Genomic DNA, 26,552 nt, shown 5'->3' on the forward strand with positions numbered 1-26,552 from the left:
TACATTTTCAACCCTGTTATTATTTATTCTATAGGCTATAAAAATATATAAAAATATCAATTGAATGCCTGAGATGGGATTTTTTCTTCTTCTGATAGTTAAAGATGTCCTTAATATTGGGTATTCAGAAAAGTATAATCTTTCGGTAAAAAAAGAAAGAAAAAAAAGCCAAATGTACTGGTTTTGTGGAATGACTCAATTGTTCACTTAAATTAACATTCAGGTTTAGGTTTTTAGCCGTCCACTGTTTGTTTGTTCGTGCGTGTGTCACTGTGTGCGCGTGTGTGTGTGTGTGTGTGTCAGAGTGTGTATGTGTTGTGTGTGTGTGTGTGTGTGTGTGTGTGTGTGTGTGTGTGTGCGTGCGTGCGTGCGTGCGTTGACTTTGGGCCCGTCACCGTGCGACAGACGTCGGGGTTTTGAAATCTCTCCACCGCGTTTGCTTCTCCTGACCAGCACCAATCTGCGATGCTTAGAGCTAGGGGGCGGGAAGGTTATAGTTTGAAGAGGGCAGAGCTTTGCTGAGAAGACGCTGATCTCTGTCATTATAATCGCTGGGAATATTTATTCATGCCCAGTGGACAGGACAATATCGGCTAACTATCGGAAAGAAATCAAGCAGACGTCAAAAGCCGTCAGTATTAACTCCAAGGAAACCGAAAGTCGGAAGACATCAAGGCAACGCTTTCTGCTGGTGAGATTTTCTTTCTTTTTCTTTTCGTTTGTTCTAGTTAATATTGCATATAGACTAGCCTACAGCACCGATCAGGGATGTTTTACAAATGGTTTTATTGACTGTCGTGGGGGAAATGTTGTAAACGTGTTTGACTGCGGTGTTTCATTCATATGCAACAACTGCTGTTTGTGTATACCGCATAATTGATGGTTTAACAGGTCCCCTCGGTCTGTGAAGTGGCTTTAGGAACGCTGCATGTCACACGCTGCAATGATAAACATTTACCTGGATATTTAACTGGGCTAATGTGGACCGTGCCATCATACGCAGCATTACGCATGTATCTCACAAGGCAACACCAGACGATGGCGCGGTGTGAATGATTTCCTAGTATGAGTCGACTTGTCAGGACAGTTCTCGTCGAAAGGCAATGCGACACTACGGCTGAGGCGATAATTGTTACTTTTCCTTAATTGCTCATTTGGCAATAGCCTGTGCAATGTCTCTGTTAATATATGCGGGGCTCTGCTTAACTCTACTAGGCATGTGCTTTAATCTCCCCCTGGCTATAGCCTATTAGAAATTGGCTGCCGCAACCAGTGACAACACTGTTGAGCAGAGACAATTATATATGCTGCTAACTTAACCTTGGAAATGGAATATAAAAGCCCGTTATGGCCAGGTTAACCGCTGTCTGGTTTTACTACTCCCTAAAAACGGCCAAAATGAGAACCAAATCTGTATAGTTTTTTTTTGTTCTTTTTTTTCCCATTGTTGTTTTGTATAGGGCTGTTAGCTTTAGACTATCAAAACATGCAAATTATCAAGTCTATTGATGCCAATTAAACTATTGATGCCAATTAAACACTTCAATGTACGTAACCATAAAAACTTAGGCTAATCCAAATTGAGCTGTGGAAACTGTTTATTTTTATTTAGGATTTATTTTATTTCCCCTTACCATTATTTCCTATTATGTTGTTTTGGATTATTAGGCTACAGACTCGGGCTTGTTATGGCACAGGGCAGGGATAGCTATAGGGCACAATAAGTGCAGTTCATTCTCGCTATATAGGCCTGTTTTGTCTGCCTTTTTCTTGCTCACTGAGTGCGTGGCATGCTTGATGAAGCTTTCCAATGTCCACTAATTCGTAAACAATGACGTTTCAACGATGAACCCCAAAAACGAGTTTATTGAAATCTGCTCCATCCATTACAGAAGTACAGCAAGCCTACAACCCAACAAGTCAGGTAAAAATTGGATCAGATGGGATTACAGAAAGAGGTTTTCCAGGTAGGCCTACACCTTAGGTTTTATTTTTTGATGATAATAGTTTTCCATGGCAAACAAGCTATCCTGCTCAAAGGCAAAAGAAGCAGGTCGGTGGTCAACATGTTATTCAATTTAATGGATTGTGGTCCTATAGGCTACTTATTAAAAGTGTGCATGTCATGCATTTCTGTGTTGAGTTTAGAGCATCAAACATTTGTATTACTTTTGAGCATAACATTTAGCTATCATCCTATTAGTTTAGTAGGGCCGGGTGACAAAATCAAATATAACAATGTGTTTTTTATGAAAGACCTCATCACCTCAATATTGATATTGTGACGAATGATGACAATATCATATTGCAATGATATCAGTTTTTTCAAATTAGAAGCTCATGACACGTTGCATTGCACTGTGCTGTGAGCTTGTAGATCGGCTATTTTTGCCATTTTTGTGAAGGTATACTGTACAATAAGGCTGAATAGATTCAAGCAGGAGAATACAACCCTTATGCCATATGACGATATTACCATATGTAAAACACCAGACGGTCTAGTCTTATGTTGCCCATCCCCACATGTCAGTTCTGTCTGTAGGTTAAAGGTGACATTACAAAGAGGAGGAGAGTGGACAGTCAGCAAAATGGCATAGGAGAGGCACAGGTGGAGTATTTGATCCTGTGCTAGCAGGGGTACATGTGGATCTATTCTGTAGGCAATAAAAAAGACATGCCTGTTAAGGACAGGGTGTTGCTGTAAAAGAGCACAGTGAGTCATACAGTAGCCTACCTTATATCAGTCATTCTCAACGTTTTTGTGTCAAGGACTCTCAAATTATGTATTTGGCCACGGACCCCCATCTGAAAATAATGATTTGTGTTGACAAAAAAGAGATCTACAAGCCCTCAACATGTCACGATGTGAACTTGTAGATCTTCCCCTTTAACCCAAATTTGAGAACAAACCACTATGCACTACCATACTGTATAAATAAATGTTAAAGATGGAGTGCCGATATTTTTTCCACCCTAAAACATGATCATCAGGTATTATTATTATGTAAGGAAGAAGATTTTTTTCAAAAAGTGTACAGTATTTATTAAAATGTCTTTTTTTATGTGGACACGCCCACCAGTTCATTAAGTATGCCTGGTTTTCCTGGTGGGTGATGATGGGTGGTGATCCACCTGAACTGAAGCTGCACCCACAGCTGTTGTTGTATGATAAAGGGGGAGGCGTTAGCTGATATTGTGCTGTCACTATATCACTGTTTTTTTCTTTTTTATACATTTTTATCCCACGATTTTGCAACACATTTTTTCACCCAGTGTCAATCATCTAATGTAATCTACATGTAAACTACACTTTTGCCAACATGAGGAGAGCAGCGGACTGACCTCATGCTTCCTTCTATGCATGAGGAGTTCAACCTGCTTCTTTTCACCTGACAGGGGGGAGTTTTCCCCGGCCGGACGTAGTTTGTAAGGAACACGTTATTCCGACCAGTTCCTTTCCCCTCCATCAGGCGCCCAGGCGGGCCAGAGGGAGGTAGTTTAGAGACCAGGATTTCTGCATGTTTTTTGTATGTACCCTAGGGGACACAGGGAGAACATGCAAATTCCACACAGAAAGGCCCTTTCGCCAACCCCGCCTCGGGTATGGGCACGCCCCCAACACCCACAGCATCTCCAGTGGGAATCGAACCCAGGACCATCTAGCTTTGAGGCAACAGCACTAGTACCGGCTGTGCCCTAAATACAAAGGGAAGACATCCTTGCACATAACAACCACACCAAGAGGTCTATGAAGTACTGTCACCTCATAAAGACATGAAAAACTGGAGAAAATACAAAAATCACGGCACTTTAATAATAAATCATGCATATTAACCGTTTGCGTGTGTGTGTGTGTGTGTGTGTGTGTGTGTGTGTGTGTGTGTGTGTGTGTGTGTGTGTGTGTGTGTGTGTGTGTGTGTGTGTGTGTGTGTGTGTGTGTGTGTGTGTGTGTGTGTGTGTGTGTGTCGAGACACCAGGGACCTCATAATGATTTTGTTAATTTGTACACCAGCAATCGTTTGTAAGTGTGGACAAACTGGACATCAAGTTGCCATACAGTAAGAGTCAAATGATGGATGTCTTAGTCTGGTATGGAACTCATTGTCTCCTTTATCTGACAAAGCTGCATGTACTTTAGCCCATCTGCCTTTCAGATGTTTCACCCTTCATGCTGTAGCCTATGTCATCCAGTGGATGCTTTCATCCAAAACACCTACAAAACCACAAGTACATCCATTTTTAGCACATGCACGCAATGGGAGTGGAAACCCTTAACCACATTAACTCTGGCATCCCTATTTTGGTGAAAAAAAAAGAAAAGATAATAAAAAGCCTAGGCCTATTGCTTAATTTACACTGTAGTTTACCGATGTCGCATTTCAAACATGGCAGAAAGCTCACAACAGATCCACACATTGTATGACAAAATGTAAATCAGGCTTAAGTGGTTGTTAATGCTGGCAACATTAGTGCTGTGTTCTTCCCATTGAGCTCACCAGCCCTCTACCTCCACCACTCTTAGTTCATTGGACAGGCTGTATAGGCTCATCTGTAGTGCCACGCAGCTTTCTCCTCCTGCCATAATTCACTCCGCATGTAGCAGGTCTCATAATGCGATGGCGCCCTGGACTCGAGAGTGTGACCACAAGAAAATGACTTTCCTCAGCCAGTTTGTTCATCTGCTGAGACATATGGAACACAGATGCTGTCTCGCAATAAATGGCTGTGTGGTCGGGGATCAGGGAAATTCAGATTTATGTGTCCAGGGCCGAGAAATGTGGCAAGGAAACCAGGTTTTATTGAGGGAAAGAAATGCACCACAATATTTTGTCCAATATCTGTTTACTATCATGGTGTAAACATACTCTGTCTCCATGCATGCTCCATCATTTGTAGTTTCATGAGACTCATGAGGTCCACTACTTGAGGTCCTCATCAATGCGTATGCAGATGAAGATTGTTCTCCTGACACATTTTTGTTGCAATTTAGCATTTTCTTTCAACATATATTTTGCTGCTACTCCTGCAGTTTTAGTCCAAAAATAGTGGCAATGCATCCTAAAATGTTTGAGAAATCCCAAGAGGAAAGGTTATGCATTCGCTCATCATACAATAATTCCTTTTCTCGTTTAGTGTTATTTTTACTCGGCGAGAAAAATACTTTCCACTCTCAGAAAATGAATTTGACTGTGTTCTAGTCAGATGTCAGTATCGGACATGGGTCCCGCCACAGACGTAAAAGGAAGGCAAATAGCATGACGCATTGATAACGGTGATAGTGATTATAGCTGACAGGAAGTAATCTAGAAAGCCTTCTCAGGAGGTTGAAGCCTCACCTGTGATCATGTCAGGAGCAAAACCTTTGAAGGGGGAAATTACGTCTGGGGACCAGAGTGGAAAGAGGAAGAGGGTACTGGAGCCCAGGACTGGATAAGAGTGTTTGCTAAATGCCTATGGTGTAAATTGGGTGAGCCATGATACTTTACATGTGAACTTCTCATATCACTGTCATTGTGCTGTTATCTTAGTAAGTGGGTGTCAGTGTACTGCACCAGCCTTAACTAAAGGTGTCTACAGTCTGTATGATTTTGGCTGTCTTTTATGTTTATTATCTGTCAGAGCAGTCGATGAGACTGAGCTACAATCTAACTCATTATGAGCCATTTCTTTTTCACTGTCATATTGTGCGATCGTTTGAACAAGGTGTCAAGACAAATTCCTGTACAGCTGAGCTACCTGTACTTGGCAGATAGTACACTGGTTTTGCTACAGTAGAAGAAGCTACAGTAGTAGACACAACATCTTGTGAATTTCCAAAAAACAACTCAGCAGTTGCAATTGGAGGCAGACCTAATTATTGGATAGTCTGTCCTATTACAGAAAGGAAAATGTCCCAATCCCCACTCTGTCCTCACTGCAGTGAGTGAGCATCCATCAACAGCCACGTTGAAGTGTCCTTGAGCAAGACAGTGAAACCCCTCGCTGATTTCAAGTCACTCCAGATAAGAGCAATTTAAATGGCTGCAGTACATGTCTAAAATTAAACATGTGCGGTAAGTAACTTTCAAGGCACAATACACTAATTCAGTGGTTCTCAACCTTTTTCTGGCTCTGGAGGACCACTAGGATCATTCAAACTAGAAAAGTGCACTCCTCACTGCAGGTCACCGCCAGAGTGCTGCACGATTGTTGCTCAAATGTGAATCACACGATTCTCACATGATTCTCATTTTTTCCATGAAAATATTTATTAAAAAAACATAAGAGCAACTCAAATGAATTGGACAGCCAACTAGTGCTGCACGGTTTACAGAATAAGATTGCATAGGTGTCTGAATCTGTGGATCTCGATCTTTTTTCGATTAATTGTGCAGCACTACGGCCAGGCCAGGTTGCCTACTCGGGGCCAGCTAATTTTGGAGGGGAATTGTGGAATTGTGGACGAAATCTTATCCAACGATAAACAAAATACAAAATATATTCTACGTCTTGGTTCTGAGGCTAAATCTCATCAAATTGATATGAGATTTCATTGATATGAAAATGGTTGAAAACCAATGGTATACAGTAGGAGAAATCCAACCATTTCATTATATCAGCTTGATTGACAGCAAGCTGTGGCCAGTCAGATGAGACACCACCCCACATCTGTCTGAACAAGTGCCTATAGGACAGCAGGTGAAACGAATCCCAATCAATAACAGAGGAGCCACTTCAGAACCCTCTCCTTTTCTCTGGCGCCAGTAAATGTCAGCTTAACCCATTCAGGGCGGGAACCCCTTTTGGTGTTTTAACCATTATGTTACACTTTAGCTATTGAAAAATAGCAGATCTACAAGCTCATAGCGCCAAGTGCCACGCTACGAGCTTGTAGATCTGCTATTTTTGAAAATGTGGCGCAAATCTTTGCATATATATTCTTTCAGAGCGAACATTTTAAACTCAAATCTTTGCTTATAGGAGGTCCCTGGAACAACATGGAGATGGGGGTCGGCAGCCAATTACATAAAATGTTTGAGCACCACTGACATAGAAACATAGGTTTTTCAGAAAACTGTTAGGACTTAGAAGACTTTTTTTTTTAAGAATCTACCAACCATAGAATGACTTTAACCTGTTGTGTGGACTGGAGCAACATTGAGTCATCCAAGCAGTACGGATGTGCTGATTTCATTTGCAAGCCTTGGTGAGTGAGTTAGTTGCTAGGTGGCTAACATGTAACATGAAGTCAGCTAAAATCATTTTTGTACTAACGTGTATTATAATTTAATTTAGCAAAATAAAAAATGTGTTCCCAATCAATGTCACTCATTTTTGAGTGGCTCACAGCCTGAGGACTCAAAAGTCTAATATCTCCTCTGAGTCATAGGGATATCCCTTCGGCTTAGTGTTAAGATATTGGCTTTCCATGCAGGAGAACTGGGTTAGATTCCCAGGTGTTACAAAAACATTTTACAATGGACCACCTGTAATTATGCCATATGGACCACTAGTGATCCGTGGACCACTGTTTGAGAAACCTTAGCATTTAATTCTTCAAGCTGTGCTGGGGTGTCTAGTGTCTACATTGAAGGCTGCTTGAAAATCACTGTTCTGCTCACATCCACACCATAGAGCCTTCTCCTCATGTGGCCACTTGGCCTCAGCTATTATCAAAACGATATGCTGTAGCTAGAGCCATTAATCACTAATGCCCTGTTCACACAGGAATGGTATTAGCAGAGGACGTCCCGTGATTTGTTGGGATTGCTGAAGGTGTGGGTAATTCTAGTCTTCCATATACAGTAGGTACAGTCTGTGTAGTTTATCAAAAGTTCAAAACTAGTGCAGTTGTCAGAGTACAGTATCCCTTATCAGAGTACTTGTAGGGCAGTTTATGGTGTCAGTCATCTATGACAGTTTCTCAACATCAGGTTGGGTTCCAAAAAATGAGAAATCTCTGTTGGTGGACCAAGGAAATTGTTGCTTACCTTTGCTCCAAACCAGCTCAGTGGACTTGGTTGGAGTTTCTGCCCATGAGATTGGGAGGTCAGAGTTGTACGTGTCCCTGGCTGAGTCACACCAAAAACAATTAAAAAAAAAGCTTTAATCTCATGTTATTCGCGCTTCAGGTAGTGTAGTGCATTTGGTGTTGTTATTAATTCCTGTTTTTAATTCCCTTACCCATCATCCATTTTCAGCTTCACAGGACACTACTGTGAAAGAACATTTAGGTCATTTTGTAGACCTTGAGGCTGACATACACGTTTCTCAGAATAGCACGACAGGCAGCAGTCTTGTTAAAAGCCTCATTGTCATTGCATTTGGATTAGGGTAGGGGACATTTTACTTTGTTCATCAGTATTTAGCACTCGGATCACTCTCATTACCTATTTGTCATGTAACAGTCTATGTTGTGTTGGGTTTTCAAATTGTGCTCTGCTGCTTGGGGGAAAAAAACTGTGTGTGTGTGTGTGTGTGTGTGTGTGTGTGTGTGTGTGTGTGTGTGTGTGTGTGTGTGTGTGTGTGTGTGTGTGTGTGTGTGTGTGTGTGTGTGTGTGTGTGTGTGTGTGTGTGTGTGTGTGTGTGTGTGTGTGTGTGTGTGTGTGTGTGTGTGTGTGTGTGTGTGTGTGTGTGTGTGTGTGTGTGTGTGTGTGTGAGTGATATAATAGCACACACACAGAGAGAATATTGGCTGATATATTGATATCTGAATTTTCTTACTACCCTATATCAGTATCAGCCCCAAATATCCAGCATGGATTGGGCTTTACATGTCCTCCTCTTTTGAGCATCAGGGTGAAATGTAGCCTCTCCTGTATTTAGACAGACTATTGTTGCTGCTGAAGGCTAGGAGGTGAACTTTTTTAAGGTCACTGTTCATTTAATTAAGGCCCAAGGGATATTGTATAGAAATACAATAAGTTGCATGACTGACAGGGATTTCTACCGGACCATACTGCATGTCGTTGTCTATTCACAGCTTCTTATAATACTGAATACTTGCAATTCTTTTCCCGTAGGCTTTGAGGCTTTGCATTTGTTTATATTTTGTCCATAAAATGTCACTAAGCTTACCTTATTATTTGACTAAATGTTGGATAAACATCATTGCACATTCGTAGGGTCATGGATGTTTAAATTTACTTTGGGAATCAATAGTTGTTTTAATTTTCTTATTATTGTATGCTATTAATAAATGTTGCACAACATATTTCACAGTTCAGTGTCCAAGAGAATAACAACATTTATTCCAGAGACTATTACGAGTTGGATAAGTAATTATCTCAAGTCTCCTGGCAACTGTTTATAAGAGGAAAATCTGTTGCCTATATGTGCTTTGTTAGTTTGAGATGAATGAAAAATGAAAGTGATTAAAGTAAAAAACTGCATCGAAGACAGTGGATGCCAATTCAGCTGTCAGTCAAATATGTTAGGCCTAATATTTGTACTGCACTCTAATATATCTGCAACTGGATGAAGTTTAAATCATAATGCTGTTGACTTTCATCTGTCTAAAACTATAAACATGCATTGCAGATGAAGTTGATGAAAGATGAATTGATTGATGTGCAGAAACTATCTGCAAAGGGAACTTAAATTTGTATCAATAAAAAAGCAAAGCATGTTTAATCATCTTAATTATGTAATCTATACTTTATCGAAGTTTTTATCTTTTTCATTTTTTTGTGTTCAATCCCACTTGGTTGAGAAACGGTGATTTATCTTCTAATTTGTTACTGCCCTTCAGCATACCTGCATGTACGTGTATGCTACCAATATTCTATCCATCTTTGTTAAGGAGTCTCAGTAACTCTGATAAGCGATAGCACGGTTGCAAGAAGGTCAATTATTTTGACATTAATTGCCTAATCTAGATGCTTATCTATATTTCACCCCATGAGAAACCTTTTGGAAGATAATATACATTTTATTATATCATTATCTCCCAAAATGTGCATAAATTACACCTAATAGTCCTTCACAAATTAGAAAATTAGAAGTGGAACCTTTCAGTGGAGCTTTCTTCTCTAGTAGACTGACAAAATATAAGCCTATTGTCCTGGCTTCTTATGGTTTTGGATAAGACATGACACAATGCAGCACACTACTGGTGTTCTTGTTCATGACCCCCTAGTTTCAGGGTGTCAAATATGTATGAAATGTGTAGAAATGCTGACACTTGGATTTTATTCCCATGCACTCCAGCCATGTGTCACAGATGAAATATTATACACATACTATGTACTCTGTTTGTATGTATGTAATATATATACGCGCGCACGCGCACACACACGCACACGCACACGCACACACACATGCACTGTGTTATATTCATGTATTCCCAGTATTGGCTTTTCCAACTGTCACTAGTCATGCCACTGGTGCAGTTTCATTCTGATCTTAAAAAAAGAAGCTTGTGCTCAGCGTTAGCTTTTTTTTGCCTTACGTCAGTGTTCCAGAATTACATTTGCCCTTTTTAAAGAATGGATAAACAAAGTTCAGCAAACACCTCAGGGGTGATGAATGCATACTCAAGTGGAAGTTAATAGAGGTTAACTGCACTTGAAGTTATATCAAAGAATATGCATTAAAAGATGAACATCAGCACTGACATGGTGAAAAGGTGATTCTTGTCAAAACAAAGGCTTGTCATGGCTTAGAATACTGTAGGTTTAAGCTCTCAGACAAAGACGAGATTAAGGTTCAAAGACAACTGTAGTGTGTGTAGAGATGTAAGCATTACAAGCCAGAGTGCTTACAGATTGGGATGGTCAGGGTGCCCTGCATGAGGTAGCCATGATAATGAAGGATTATCGGATATGACTACAATTCTATGCTGTTGGACTGGAATGCAATACTGGCCTTTTCAGTACAGAAACCTCAGGTGGAATGCATACAATTTAATCATGACTAAGGAGTTCACAGTCCACAGGCTGTATGTCTATCTGATTGGTCAAAAGACATGTTCTGCCTCACATTATTGTTATATTTAACCAAATATCTTGGATGTAGTAGCCTATGAATGTTTTGTGATTTGACTGTGAATCATCACTTTTTAGGTGCTATGAGTAGTCTGTACATCAACGTTTTTTTTATTGAATAGTTTATTAGACAGAAAAGTAAAATCACACCCGTGTGAAGTGAGTGGTGCAAGAACGCACCCAGGGTGCCGGCCGATTCCGGCGAGCCACTCCGCGTCCGAAACGGTTGAGAAATGACGGTGTTACCGTGTGGGGGTCCCTCTACTGTACCCTCTACTGTACTGTACTGTACTGTCACTGTACTGACCCACAGGAATGCACCCAGGGTGCCGGCCCGATTCCGGCGAGCCGCCCCGCATCCGAAACGGTTGAGAAATGACGGTGTTACCGTGTGGGGGTCCCTCTACTGTACACTCTACTGTACTGTACTGTCACTGTACTGACCCACAGGAATGCACCCAGGGTGCCGGCCCGATTCCGGCGAGCCGCCCCGCATCCGAAACGGTTGAGAAATGACGGTGTTACCGCGTGGGGGTCCCTCTACTGTACACTCTACTGTACTGTACTGTACTGTCACTCTACTGTACTGGCACACCCAAAATCACCATATATACAGTTAATAAGTGCGTGTGTGTTTGTGTGTGTGTTAGGTTGCGCACAGGTGGTGAAAAACAACCATGCTGTTTTCGTGCTCAGACGCACCCACCCAGCCACCCAGCCAGCCACCCACCCACCCACACACATAGCTCCGTAAGGGAGTGGTTGCACCACTCAAAAACAGCAACAGAGTACAGTCACAGTCAAACACAACAGTCCTTGCGGTCTTGTTTCCATTTAGGCCCTATGCACTCAATTCATAGACATGGCATGAAGAATAACAACAAAATTCAATATCATCACAGGTAAAAAAAAATCACACCTGTGTGAAGTGAGCAGTACAACTGTACCGTGTGGGGGTCCACGGGGGTCCCCGCAACATCCAGACCCCCAGGAACGCGCCCAGGGGGGCAGCCCGGTTCCGGCGAGCCTTCCCGCGTCCAAAACGGTCGAGAAATGACAGTTACCGTGTTGCAGCTTTCCGTGCTCGGACATACAGGGACAGGGACAGACATACATACATACATTGCTACGTAATGGAGCGGTTAGGCACTGCTCAAAAATATAATAATTAAAATCAAATCAACATCATCACAGGAAAAATAAAACACTATGTACAGGGAGAGGACAAAAGGATGAGAGGGGGGTGATCATTTCCTCCATCTTGGGCTGAAAGGTGGAATTTCAGTCCTGTTTTAAAAGATGCAAGTGATCTGCATTTTTTGAGGGATGGAATTTACCCATATTTGTTTTGAACGTGGATGGTACCACCAGATTGTTGTTCTCGCTCCCTCTAGTATTGTGGCTGTCGCTCATGTTTTTGAGGTAGTCGGGTACTGTATTTATACATGTACAGTATACTGTATTTGTATGTACTGAGGGCGTTGAGGGCAAGGCTGCATTTACAATTTTGAAAAGGAGGGCTGAATTAGAGCACCCACAAGGGTCTTGAGAGCACTTTTGTTGACAAAAGAGGAAATTCTGCCCAGGAATCATGTTCTTTGATTTACTTTTTTGGATCACGTTTGTTGCCATGCTTTCACCTGTCAGCTTGTTGTCAAGAATACAGCCCAAATATGTAATCTCTTCTTTGATGGAGATTACTGTGTCATCAACTTTTACCTTGAAATCATTTATGTTGACTTTACTGAGGGAATGTTTGGATCTGAATAGAATAGATTCTGTTTTACCAAGGTGTCAAGTCTGTTTTGTCTCTTTGTAGTAGCTCTGTTATTGTTTATTGTCTTCACCAGGCAGACGGGTTCGGAGGAGAGCCAAAAGCAATTTCACTTACACCCATAGAGGCCTCCAACTGTTACGTTGGAGGTCTGGATGCTTTTCCGGTTGTTAAGCCACCATATCATACCATATAACCATGTAATAAACATGGGCTAATCAACGGGGTCATTGCTGAAAGGGTGATTTAGAGGCAGACGTGAACCACGTCCCCCTGAAGGGGTTTATTTCTCAGTGATGACCGGCTCCCTTGGATTGATTATCCTACTTGTTACACTGCTAATTAATAAAGAAATGTATATATTGACCCGAAAGTAACTGATTTTTAAAAGGATGTCATTGTTTGCGGTAATGCAAGTAGTCTATTCATTTCTGGCAGATGACAGTGCAGATGCCAGTGCAACACATCCGAATTGGAAATCACAAATATGAATCAATATTCTGTTATTGAAATGTCTATTTCTCTCCTCAAACATTCTTGAGTTACTGTTTAGCTGTACAGGTACAGTATATGACATTGTGTGTGTTTATATCTGGCTTCCATGGCAAAAATCAAGCACTGCAGAATGATATGAGCCAGTCTGTGATTGAACAGCGGTCTGTAAGTGCTATTGAGTGCTATTGAGTTCAGCAGTCATTATTGAAAATATCACACCCGTGTGAACTGAGGGGCGCTCTTATCATCGTACATCATCATGACATAACATGTCGATTTGCTCAGACACATATGTGACCGAGCCTGGCAAAATGGTCCTCATCTCGCCAATAATGAAAAGGCAGAAAATCGCTAAATAAACTAGATTTTTTTTTTGTGTGATTTTCGTTTTTTTCGTTTCGTTTCGTTTTTTTCATATTAACACAGTTTGAATGTTGAAGAAGGTTTTCAACAGATTATTGATTTGGGTAAATTAAATGTATACATTTATAAGTCCAAAGTATGCTTGTTTTTTCGGTAACTTTACCTCTGTTTTTGGGGCGGAGAAGAGCAGTTCCAAGATTTGCATGTAGCTTTCGATTGGCCTTTGGAATGTCTTTGTCCTCAGGTTTCAGGCTCTCAGCTCATTAGCGTGCTTGTGTGTTTGTAAACTTTAACATGGCTATAGTGCGAGGGGTTATACTTTACAGAAAATACTTACTTAATACTAGTACGCATGCATGGCACATGATGCGCTGTGTGTGTGTGTGTGTGTGTGTGTTGCTGTTGCTGCCCACTGCGCAGTGAACACAGGCTCGGCGCGCGGCTCAGCTCCAACACGAGCCATATCGGTCCCAGGCAATGGTTTCCCCCGCCGTCAGACTCCCCAGTCCCGACATATCATATTATATTATATTTCATTATATAGTGCTGTGATCTGTAACCAGCGGACAATATCTGTAGGCTACTGTACCTGGGGAGGAGGCGCCGCGTCGGGGTGGACTGACGTAAATTCTCCATTCATTGTCAATGAGAATGTAATCTTTGTGTAAGACGAAAATGGACGATTTGCTCGTCTACTTATGACGTTGTCGTAATTCTCCATTGATTGTCAATGGCATTTAATGTTTGTGTTAGGACAAAAATCTGCACTATAGCTGAATATAGGAGGGGCTAGCAGCCTAGCACCCCTCAAAAATAACAGAGAGATGAATTCAGTGGTTGACTAATCAGAATCAAGCTTTCAACCAAGCTGTGTAGTATGTAATGAATAGCCTATTTGTGATATATACCAGCTATATACCAAAAAAAAATCACACCACAGATGCTACAAATCAGTCAGTTTGTTGCAGGTGGTTTCACCAAATTCGGTATAAATCGTCTTGTGACTGAGTCATATAATAAGTATCAAAGACGATTTTCATATTCCATATTGTTTACCTGTAATTGCCTTCACTTACTAGTGGGCAGGGCCTATTTCTTATGAAAAATCAGACCAGTTTGAACTGAGCGGTGCAACTACTTTTTATGCGTGCGTGCGTGCGTGCGTGCGTGCGTGCGTGCGTGCGTGCGTGCGTGCGTGCGTGTGTTGGGGACACACACACATAGCTGTTAGTTGGAGTGGTTAGGCACCGCTCAAAAATGGCACAATATCATGAACGTAACCCTGAATATGGAATTACCTGTTAAGGGATCTCTATTAGAGTGCACCTCCAAAATAACTTTCACTTCTGCCCATAGGGGGTGAAACAAAATGTGAAAGAACCATATGTTATAGAAACTTGATTTCCCCCGAGCTTTCTCTTATCCTGCCAGCTGCAACCCACGACTGCCAGAACTCTGGGTCGGTCACCAGGCCTGGCGAATACCTGTGCTCCAAGGAGTGCCCTTTTCTTCTGTGAAGTTCTGCCACCTCAACACATTGGGCTACACTCATACACTACATTCTCAGTGGAGCATAGGTAGCTAGTCTGCATGGTAGTGCTGCCGGAATTGTCCAAAAATTACATTCGGATATTCGTTTTAAAAACCCACGTGGATTCGACCAATTCGACCCATTCGGATTTCGATTCTGATTCGGGGCCATTCGGATTTTTTAATAATTATATTTACACCAATACAACCTGAGACATAACATTTAAGATCGCATTGCTGGCGCAACTCTCTCTCTCCGCGCATTGGTGCTGCTGAAAACCGAGTTGGAACACAACGCATGCATTCTCCCTTCTCCCATAAAACTTCACGGCACGGAGGCAGTATTAATTCACAGAACAGAACACGGCATTGCTGCTGCTGCCGCATTTTATTTATCTTTTTATAATTTCCTGAAGGATAAAGTCGCTGATTGAAGATTGATGAGTGATAGATCTGTGTGTTGTCTAAAAATATACTCTCCCGTCCGTCCGAAACAACACAACACAACACAACACAACAAAATAAGTTTCGGTGTAGGCCAGGCCTGTCTCTGATTCTGATCACTAGGTACGCTGTTGACGGAAGATTTCACCCTTCTGAGCAGCGTACACTCACTGCGCAAATAACGTAAAAGGCCCCGCCCGCCCTGTGCTCACCGTTATTTGCGCACCGTCCGTACGCAAATAACGTAGTGCGCTCTTTGCCGACTTTGCGCAGGGCGGGAGGGGGCCTTTTGTGAATAGGAACTACGCAGCCTGCGTAGTCTGCGTTTAGGAAGAGTGCGAGGCAGCTGATTTATTCTTCAATGTATGCCGGTGTCGGCGTGTCGCGTGGCAAATATAACTAATCTACAAGCTCACAACGCTTACCCACGGAACCGTCTCGCGAAAACTTGCACAGCATTTTTTTTTTTTTATTCGAATCTTAATTTTATATATTCAGTTATTCATTTATTTTTTTGATTAGAAAATTCGTTCGAATATGGAATATTCGTTGGCAGCTCTACTGCATGGTTTTGTCAAAACTAGCACTTGAAATTTCTGTTTAATACTCAGACTCACTCATTTCAAGGCGTTCATTGGGCAAGCCGAGGGTCAAACCAGTGACCTTCCGTTTCTCAAACAGCCTCTCTTGATACGGCCACCCCAATCGAATATAAATGAAGCTTTAGAGCATCTGTTAAATGCTTAAACTCTCTGCGATCATCACAAGTGGAACCACCTTGTGATGATTGGTGGGCATGCTATAATTAAGTTATGCCAGTATCTTCTGGCTTTCATCAGAAACTAACATACTGTAGTACATTAAATCTGTATGAAATCCTGGTTCAGGCTTTCTCTGTTATTGGCTCTTGGTTTATCGTGTTGTGTTTATAACTTTGCGAGAAGAAGGTCGAACTCTCCGTTGGGAATATGACCTGAAATCCAATGTACATATTATCAAGGGTAGTGCTTCGAGCTCCATATAATAACAATCCTCTTTTATTGATCGTAAATATTTGCAGGCTGTTGAAGATGCAGTTGTGATTCTGCATAAAGTGGAGCACAAGGATTGCAGGAAACTGCTCAGTTCACTTTATACTTTACCACAGAGACCTGAGTTGCAACTGGAGTTGGACTACTTTTTGCCAAAAGACCTACAAGCTCACAGCATTGCGTTGTGACACGTTGTGACCTTGTGGATCTGCTATTTTTGGCCAGTGTTCCCCCCCAGAATAGGGATGCTGAGGTTCAAGTGGTGTAGCGTGTTAGTGTCACATACGTCTACAATGCTTTTTACACATTTCTATTGGTTTTCCACTATGCACTAGCTTTGTTTGCCAAGTAGGACATTCCCTTAGCATGGGATCCATGAGGTACTGGCTACTCTCCTCATGAGCACTCTAGTCACCCGTGGTGTTTAGCTAAACAGCACATGCGGCATGTGCACAAGCACACACGAGCACATGCACACATTGTGCACAGTGCACACACTCAATCAGCGGTTTCCTCCATCCAGGATGTACTTCGCTCCGCCTCTTTCTGATCCATGCCTGCATTACAAGGTCGTCAGTGACGCACCAACCTTGTGGAATGCTCACCAGACACAGTTAGCTAAAATCGCTTTCCTGCATAACACTCACCAGTGCAATTGGTTGGTTGTAATAAAATGTGACATACAGCCTAATGGTCTGTAATGCAATAGATACAATAAACTTAAAATGTATAGAAGCTTCCATGCATAGAATGGAAGGGCTTTATGCGAACCTCTGCAGGGGTCCATCCATACAGGTCAATTATCACTGTATAGGACAAACCCTGTGTAATCGGATTATGGTAATCTCTAATTGTACATGTAATTAGTTACAATCCATGTTGTAATCATATTACAGACATGAACAAATTAGAAAAAAAGTTGCAAGATTACTTAGGTTGTTTGATGTTTGAAGGAGCAATTTTATTATGACATAATGGCTGGGAGTGCAAAGTAATACACAATATTAAACGGTTTAATTTGTTTAGGATTGTAGTGAATCAGTTAATGTCGGTATAACCTGCAATAAGCTTAATATTCTGACAATCTTGAAGGCAATTCTTCCTGGAAGTAGGCAGAAGTAATCACAGAACTCATGCATGAAACATACAGCTATTTCAAATAAGGATAGATATTTTACAACTATATTTTGGTTCAACAGTCAAGGAAAAATAAAAAAAAGTCTGGCACTGCTGATGCCCGTTGCATGCAAGATAGATGCGTGAAAGGAGGGGGGATGTCGTGCTCAACCGTTACCACTGGATGCTTACCGGAGAGCTGTTCACATCAAGTACATCAGGCCCAACCAGCTGGCGCTGCCCAGAGAGATATTTCGCTTCAGCAGTAGCAACAGCAGCCAAAGCAACCCCCGTTATAGAGTCACTTTTGCCAGAGGCACCCTTACAGCTGTCATCATTCACACTTGCATGAATCTTACTAGCCACAGAGACAGCCCCAGTAAACATCTCTTCCTCCATAGATTCTGCCCACACCACACGGCAGGCAGCCCCGGCACATTTCCAGTCAGTGGCTGTCAGGATCTCATACTGTTGGCTCGGCTCGGCTCTGCCATTGTGTGAGCAGCTACAGCAGAGGGTCTGGAACAAACGTTGGTTCAGCACCCACTTTGCGGCCGTAGATGTATTTTTATGGGTCGTGAATACACCCATTTGTTTCACGTTTAGTGAAACTTTGTAGTAGTGAAACTATCGGATCTACAAGCTCACAACTTGTCGCATCAATAATTACTATTTTATATTTATAGAATGTGTTTTGTATTTTCCTCTGAGATGTAGCTGAGTAGAAGTATCAAAATATGGAAATACAATACTTGAGTAAATGTGCTTACTTACGTTCCACCACTGGTGTGTTTCCATCTCTTGCTGTGTGGGTGAGTGTTTATCTCTGCGTGCGGCCATTGTCCTCTTTGTGTGTGCACGTGTGAATGAGACATATAGTGCATATTTACAGTAGTATAATGGAACAGGGAAAGTATTTGCTGGTCCCCAGGGGCAAAGGAAAGTTGGGTTGAGTTGAGTTGGGTATGTCACCGTATACTGTCCAATCAGATGAGGACAAAGCGCACAAATGCTTTGCGAAGAGTTCCGAATCGCTGGCCAATCGGAGGAGAGAATAGTATAGTTATTGCACGATTTTAAACGATTTAAACGGTTTCAGCGATTTAAGCACTGGAGTGCAATAACAATAGTCTATCTGCAACCACACTAATTACCTTTACTGCTTCACCCAGTGGATGGCTGCTCAGACGGCTGTGAGCTGAGGGTCGTATCGGTACCGGGGACCATCCAATTCCCAGACACACTACACACTCGGCTACGGCCTCCCATATGTATTAGTACATGCATGCGTGTGTGTGCGCAGAAGAATTGCAATGCACATAGCGTCACAGCCGGGTCCAAAACCGTTACTTAAACAATTTATTTTTTTAAATAACCTGTGTTCTAATTAAATAGCTTAGTCACAAGCTCTTGTTAATACTTTTAAATGAAAAGTTTTCATTGGTTCAATATGTATAAAACCCACACATTTAACCACTTGCACTTTCATTTTATTATTATTATTTAATTGTGCCAATAGCTCTTTTCGCTACTTTTGTGAGACACTCATGATGTTGTTGGGCATTCATTTACAAAGTAGAGATACCTCTGTTGCTAAGATGTCACTGTCCACCTCGACAATAGTATTATAGCCATATCCAATTATTTATTGCAGAACACAATTTCAGGTACTGGCTAGGAATAATAATAACAGTGATGTATGGTGGCCTTAGACACGTTTACAATTTGCATAACAGAAACCTTGTATCTCCATATATATATATACATACACAGGAGTTCAATAATTCTTTTTTTAAAGTATTAACAAGTGCTTCTGAGTTGTGATTAAATACTGCAATATTTTTGGACATACAAGGTTTCTGCCCAACAGCGATGGTAAGTTATAATGCATCTCTGCATCTACAGGAAAACACTTTGGAGGAAACAACATGTTTTGCCTCTGGGTTTCATCAGGCGTCCTCATCAACTGTCAATAGATAACAAGTACAGGAGCCTGGATGTGAATTGAAACTGTAAATGCTGCAGGCTCCTATTAAGCCATGAGCTGGCATCATTTATCATATTGCTACATAGCCTTTAAGCTGTTTTGTATATCATTGGATAGCACACACAGGAAATGCAGCCAATACTATTTTTTGCCAAAGATATGCCAACAGTACTCAACAGTGAACAGTAGTTTGGGGCCGGAATATGATTTATGATTTCATTGATTTGGAATCATTCTGCCGGGATCATTCTGCTGGACCTGGTTCACGACGTTCAAGTTTTGCAGTACATGTCTTATATAAATTGTGCTTGTTAGCCATTTCTTTTCACACAGCAGTGTGCACTCGCGCATTCATTTATCATTATTTCTGGCTGAATTCTGCAGCTCTATTTTTATGGATATTTCCAGAGAGCCAAACCATGTGTTCCAGTTGAACTGTTGGCTATATAGGTGTCATTTATTTAAGTAATGGCTAGAGTTTCCTCAGGGTGGACTCCATTGCCAGTTTTGGAACCCAAGGCTGTCAGCATGATAAACAACTGCTCTTTTGATGGAGCTAATTCAAATATACACCGTTCGTACCGTCGAGGGATATTACCGCAGACTTTCTTCAACTTCATTACTGACAGACTCCTCCGGAGCCCAAGACCTGTTTGACTGTCACATGAAAAATTAAGCAGGCAGCGGACAGTCATGTCCTGTGGGCCTGCAAACAGCGTGACTCATGCAGACGTCCTTGTAACTAATGCAAATACGATACGCATGTTCAGAAAATGATGGTCCAAATTCGCTTTGAGGCACAGGCTAGTGTTTTACCACACAATAAGATACGGAGTGTTCATTTTAATTTTGAAAAGTGCTGAAAGCAACATTCAGAGTCCAGAAAAGAGAGAATTCCCATAAACAATTGTAGCTATTCATTTCAGTCCTTACCAGTTACTGTAAATTGTTCCTTTTCTAGATCAGGGGTTCTCAAGCCGTGGGTCGCGACCCCCCGGGGGGTCGCCAAATTATTTTGGGGGGTCCCCAAATTATTTTGGGGGGTCCCCAAATTATATATATATATTTTTTTTTTTTTGCAACTGAATGGCTGGAAAAGAGAAATGAAGAGTTTACATAGTACACATAGTACATGCATAAACTTTCCTTAATGATTATATCTGGTTTCAGTATTTATTCATGATGTATTTTCATTATTATTATGGTTATTGTAGCGGTCAATTTGTATTGGGGCGGGGGTCACGAGACACGGCCAAAGCATTTCTGGGGGTCCCCGGCCAAAAACGTTGAGAACCCCTGTTCTAGATCATAGCTCACTTGAAAATCTCAAAAGTGTTCACGGCCCAGCCACAGGGTGGCAGTGGCTCAGGAGGTGGAGGGGGGGGGGGGGGGGGACCAGGCTATGAATGTAATGCACATTGTAAAGTGGCCACGTGTATTTTCAGACTAGACTCGCGTGTTCCAACTTGTATCAATGGAACTATAGAAAGCGTGTGATGAGTTAAGTCTTTAAGTCATCACAATGAAAATATTTTTCAAGGTTTTAAAGAAGTGTTTTAGGGTTAGTGGGATGGCCACACAAGCAGCCACACATTAAGTTGGTAAACATGGTGGAAAACTGGAAACATATATATTTTTATTTTATTTGATGTGTTCTTTTTATTAATTCAGTTTATTGCAAGTTTGACAGAAAGGTTGCTTATTGGAGAGCACATACAATTGGTTAACCTTTGTTAGTGTCAATGTTGCTTTATTTGCTTTAAGTTCAATTTGTTTTCTTTGAGGTATCAGTTCTGAGGTTTGCAGCTGGAGTTGCTTTGGCTGGCCAAGGACAGTATAGGCATAGGGGGACCAGCTGCTCCAGATCTGCTTATATAGAGCTGATTCTTCTGCATTATGGGGAAGGGCAGGGGTGTATTAGTTTGAATTTAGTGTCAGGTTTTTGAACAAACACGATATTTCAGTTGCATTATGTTTTCATAAGTTAATATGACGTAGTGTTGTATTGGTTTATGTTGTTAGTTATTGTGTAGTCGTGTATCCCCCTTTGTGTTAGGAGTGGACTCTCACCCACTATATGTTCCCCTCATGTTTCATCTAGGTTAAGTCAGTCGTGCTGTGCAGTTGAGTTCTGTTTAGTTTGTTTAAGTTGACCTCATTTGTTTTGGGCCCAGTATTGTTTATTGCATTTTTGTTTAAACTGAAAAAAGAATACATACTTATTAAAGGGATTGTGACATTAAAAAAAAGTTTTTGTAATTTTTATTTCTAGGTTTTCTGAGCTCAATTGCACCCAACAAACCTGAACTTTTAAAATTCAGTAGATTTTCTGTGATCTGGGGTTTTCTGGCTCAAACAAGTGCAATTCCCATATATGACAATGGGATTTGCCAGCAGATGTCACTGTTTTCACTGTTTTGCCTGTTTTCATTGCAGCTCAAAAGGCTACACAGACACAGAAAAAATCCCACACCACAGAAAATCCACTGAATGTTCAAAGTTCAGGTTGTTTGGGTGTAATAAAACCTAAAAGTAAAAACGAAAATTCATGTACAAAAACCTGTCATGAAAATGTGGTCTCACTTAATTCTTCCTGGACTACAAAATCACACTCTCCACAAGGAGGGGAAGTGCACTAAAGCATTATGGGCATTGTAAGAATTCAGCAATGCAGTCAAACCCTAGTCAAACACACAGACTTTATTATTTTTCTGGCCATAGGGTGCACATTTCAAATTGTGCTACTGTTATCTACTACAAAATACTATTAACATTGAGTGACTGCAGTTTCTTCCAGCGGTGAAATGTCCCTTTAAGTCCCCCTATGTCTCTTTGCCAACCAACTGGGTTGCTGCATGCCTTCTTAGACCTTCATCAGGTCAGACAGACACTATACAACCTCCACAGTGTCAAATGTGAGGCATTGTTTCTTGCCAGTGGATATTTCCTCCTACGCACCTGTCTACAAGAAACTGAAGGTGTGATTGAGCCTTTGCAGTCAAATTAACACTCTTATTTTTACAGTGGAAAGCCACTTTCATTGAAAAAAACAAACAAACAAAAAATAAGCAAGCTTTGGTTCGGTTAAGCGGCTAAAGGTAGGAGTTGGGATAATCTTAGGTGGTGAATTGCATCAATGCCTCACTTTTTCAGTGTGATTACTAAGAGAAAGATTAGCAGCTGGCGATGCGGGCTCATGAAAAAGGCTTTGGAAAATTCTCATATGAATCGAAGCCTGCCAGTATTATACAGGAATGTGGGCCTTATCTTAGATGTATTATATATGACATTCAATATTATGCTTCTGGTATGTATGACATGCACGCAAAGGTGTTGCATTCTACTGTATAGAAACACACACACACACACACACACACACACACACACACACACACACACACACACACACACACACACACACACACACACACAGATTGTGTACAAAACAATCTGTGGATTTATATTTTGTCCTATGATAGTGTCGCATGCAGAAAATAGGCAATCTATAAGCTCTCAACGCACCATGGATGCATCACGTTGTGAGTTTGTAGATTGTCTATTTTCAGCATGCGACACCGTCGTACAACAGAGCATTATATTGGCCAATAGGGGCCAGTGAGGGCCAGTGCAGACGACAGTCCAGAGATTACCTGTCATGTTCGTGCACAGCGTGTGTTTGTCCCAGCATTAATGCAAAGTGACACATGGGCCACTTGAATGATGCCATGGCCAGGCTGGGTGTCTCAGCAGAGTAAAAAGCATCCACTGGTGTCTAGAAGATCGTGTGTGTGTGTGTGTGTGTGTGTGTGTGTGTGTGTGTGTGTGTGTGTGTGTGTGTGTGTGTGTGTGTGTGTGTGTGTGTGTGTGTGTGTGTGTGTGTGTGTGTGTGTGTGTGTGTGTGTGTGTGTGTGTGTGTGTGTGTGTGTGTGTGTGTGTGTGTGTGTGTGTGTGTGTGATACATACAGAGTACATACAGTATGTGTATAATATTTCATCTGTGACACATGGCTGGAGTGCATGGGAATAAAATCCCTTTTCTCCCCAATTTAGTTGTTGCAATTTCTCTCCCCACACACATTTGTGTGTTGTCACTGCTATTGTATCCTACTGATTCACCTGTCATCAAGGAGCCTCCACCGGGAGCATATAGACTTGTAGCATCTCTTCTCCATCCTACTCCTCCCGCCCAACACTCCCTGCTGACAGTCCCCTTTCTTTTCATCTTCTTTTTCCCCCTCTGGTTTGGACATCTGTCTCCGTTAGTCTTTCAGAGTCTCATTACAATAGTTTTCAATAAAGCCCATGAATTTTGTAAGCTTCCGTTTTAGCTATAAACTTGATTTGCAGCTCTCCCTGAATTAGGTTTACACCCCCGACAATACAATGATGCTGGTGTTTGGCTCTGTCTGTTGTTCAGTAAAAAGATCATAGTCACTTTGTCTGCTTATGCCCTCATAATTCCCCCTTGCTGTATATCTTTGGGTCAGACCTGACAGACTGAACAAGAGACCAAATCAAATCAAACTTTATTTATTTTATCAAATAAAATCAAATTATGGTCACTGTCAGGTGGAAACCTTGTACTGTATGTCCAAAACGTTACTTTCCAGGAAATGGAAAATGTAATTATTTAGTCACAAGCTATAGCTCTTGATAAGACCTTTGGTTGAAATATACTAGAGCGGTGTCCGTTGGGCACTGCCTACTTGCCTACTGCCCCACCATATATATATATATACACACACAGTATATAATTTTTTGTTCAATCGTTATAAAACCCACAGACAGACTTAACCACGACTTTCACTTTGTCAAAATAGCAGATCTAAGCTTCTTTTGTGTGACATGAGCATGACGAAGTAGGGCATCCGTTTTAAAGTTGGATAATGGAGATACAAGGTTTCTGCCTGACAGTGACGATATGCACATCGGCTGTTGACAGACCTTCATTTGACTTCTACACCTTCACAGCAGTTGTTCATTCAGTTGTTTATAAGGAGAAGGGACTCTTATTCATTGTTGATGTAGAGGAAAAGGTGAGAAGGAGGCACAGGCTAAAGGCTCTGCAGGGATTCAGGGGCAGTGTTTGATTTATAAAGTTGGCCGACAGTGAACTGGCATGTGTTGCCCATTGACTTTGCACCCGGGAGACATGACTGCCGCCCATTTCCTGAAGCATAAGCCTACTGTGGTTTTCACTTTCAGTTAATCCGTACAAAAAAAACAACATCTGTGCAGAGAAACAGAACAATGTATACTGTATGCCCATTGCCTTCCCATTCAGTGTGGAAGCTGCACATGTGTATGTTCATAAATAATGGCCCCAGGCCTTTACACTGTCTGTGGGAGTCCCAGACACTGGGAAGTGCTCTGCCAGTGTCCTTATCTCAGCATCCGCATACTCTGCAGAGTTCGTCCCAATCTGTCTGGGAGAGAACACACTGAAGAAAGACAAAACCTGTTTTGGAATAGTCTCTGTGTTAGTCAGCAACGGCTATACTGTACCTTCACCTGTAGAAGACTTGAACACATTTCAATAAATAAAATATAAATGTGTCTACATTAACTACTTGTTCATTAACTACTTTACTTCATGGGGACAGTTTCCATCCGGGACACCTTATTAAGAGTCTCCCTATAAGTCAGTTCCGTAGGGCCAGAAGAGTGTGTAGTACTGATGAGTTATCAGAGGCAATCAGCTCATTTGACCAATAGATTTGCAACACTACTTTAGTACTTACTATAAACCGGAGTGGATTGACATCGCAGCCACACGTTTTGAGTCAGTGAACGCCAGTTGGCGAGAAATCCATGATGCGGTCCAAATGTTTTTGTTTTTAAAATAAAAAACAAAACAAAAAAAACAGTCAAGCTCACAACGCGTCACTTTGTAAATCTGCTATTTTCACTGTTTGTCATACTACGAAGTATACTGTGTATAATAAGTCGCTACTAAAATGTAAAACCTTTTTTTTTAACCCTCTTCACAGAATATTACTGTACGTACAGTATACTACAATACTTCCAGTGTTCATGAACATCATCTCATTCCACAGTCTGGGGCTTCGGGCCAGCATCTGATTGGAGCCATGCCTGCCAGCGGTCCTTGACTTTGCTGCTCAGCTGTGTCAGGGATGTCTTCAGCGTTGTGACCTAAGGTCAAACATGACAGCCCCGCTAGGAATAGCATTCAATTAACACGAAAGCCAAGGACTGGTGGTATTGATCTCATACATCCTTTCTCCACTTGGGAGAAGAAAAGGTTTCACATTTTGGAAAAACCTAAAAAACTTCTCATCATGCTCAGGTTGCATTACAGGCACAGGGCAGGGAGAAGAACCCATTCTTTACAAAGGATTACAGTCCTTGAGCTGTCGGCTCATTCCAGGGTTGGAGCGAGAGGTCTGCAATGAGAGCAGACAGAATACAGAATGTAGGGCATCACATTTGGTGCTTCCTTATCTGACTCTCACTGGTGTTTCCTCCCTATTAGATAAATCAATGACAAAATGTAAATGTGAGAATAATCTGGTGCTGAATAATACTCTTAACCTGCAGTTTGATTTGGGGGAGTTGCAAAAAGCCTGTCCATTTCCTCAACCACTTGTACTCTCGCCTATACTTTGTTGTAGAGATGGACGATTATCTGGACGATATCGATATCTGAGATAATTAATTATAACCGATATCTATATAATATCAGTCTGTATTAAAAATAGAATCATAATTTTGTCCATTCTGAAAAATTGATATAAATACTGAATACGAAAAAGCAATGGCTCTTTATTCCAAAACTAGGGATGCACTGCATATCCACAACATAAACGGCTTGAATGTAGTATTTTTAT

At 41.5% G+C, this 26,552-nt stretch overlaps 1 protein-coding gene across 2 annotated transcripts in view; it reads left to right on the forward strand.

Moving 5' to 3' along the window:
• The first annotated feature begins 492 nt into the window (after nucleotides 1-492).
• Nucleotides 493-26,552, forward strand: part of gabra3 (gamma-aminobutyric acid type A receptor subunit alpha3) — a 155,635-nt gene continuing 129,575 nt past the window's right edge. For both annotated transcript variants that reach the window (XM_079508824.1, XM_079508823.1), the window contains exon 1: nucleotides 493-691. The gene's annotated coding sequence lies outside the window, so the exon portion shown is untranslated. The remainder of the gene's footprint in view (nucleotides 692-26,552) is intronic.

Source organism: Electrona antarctica (genome assembly GCF_951216825.1).
Source record: "Electrona antarctica genome assembly, chromosome: 8".
In the NCBI taxonomy this organism is placed as follows: Eukaryota; Metazoa; Chordata; class Actinopteri; order Myctophiformes; family Myctophidae; genus Electrona; species Electrona antarctica.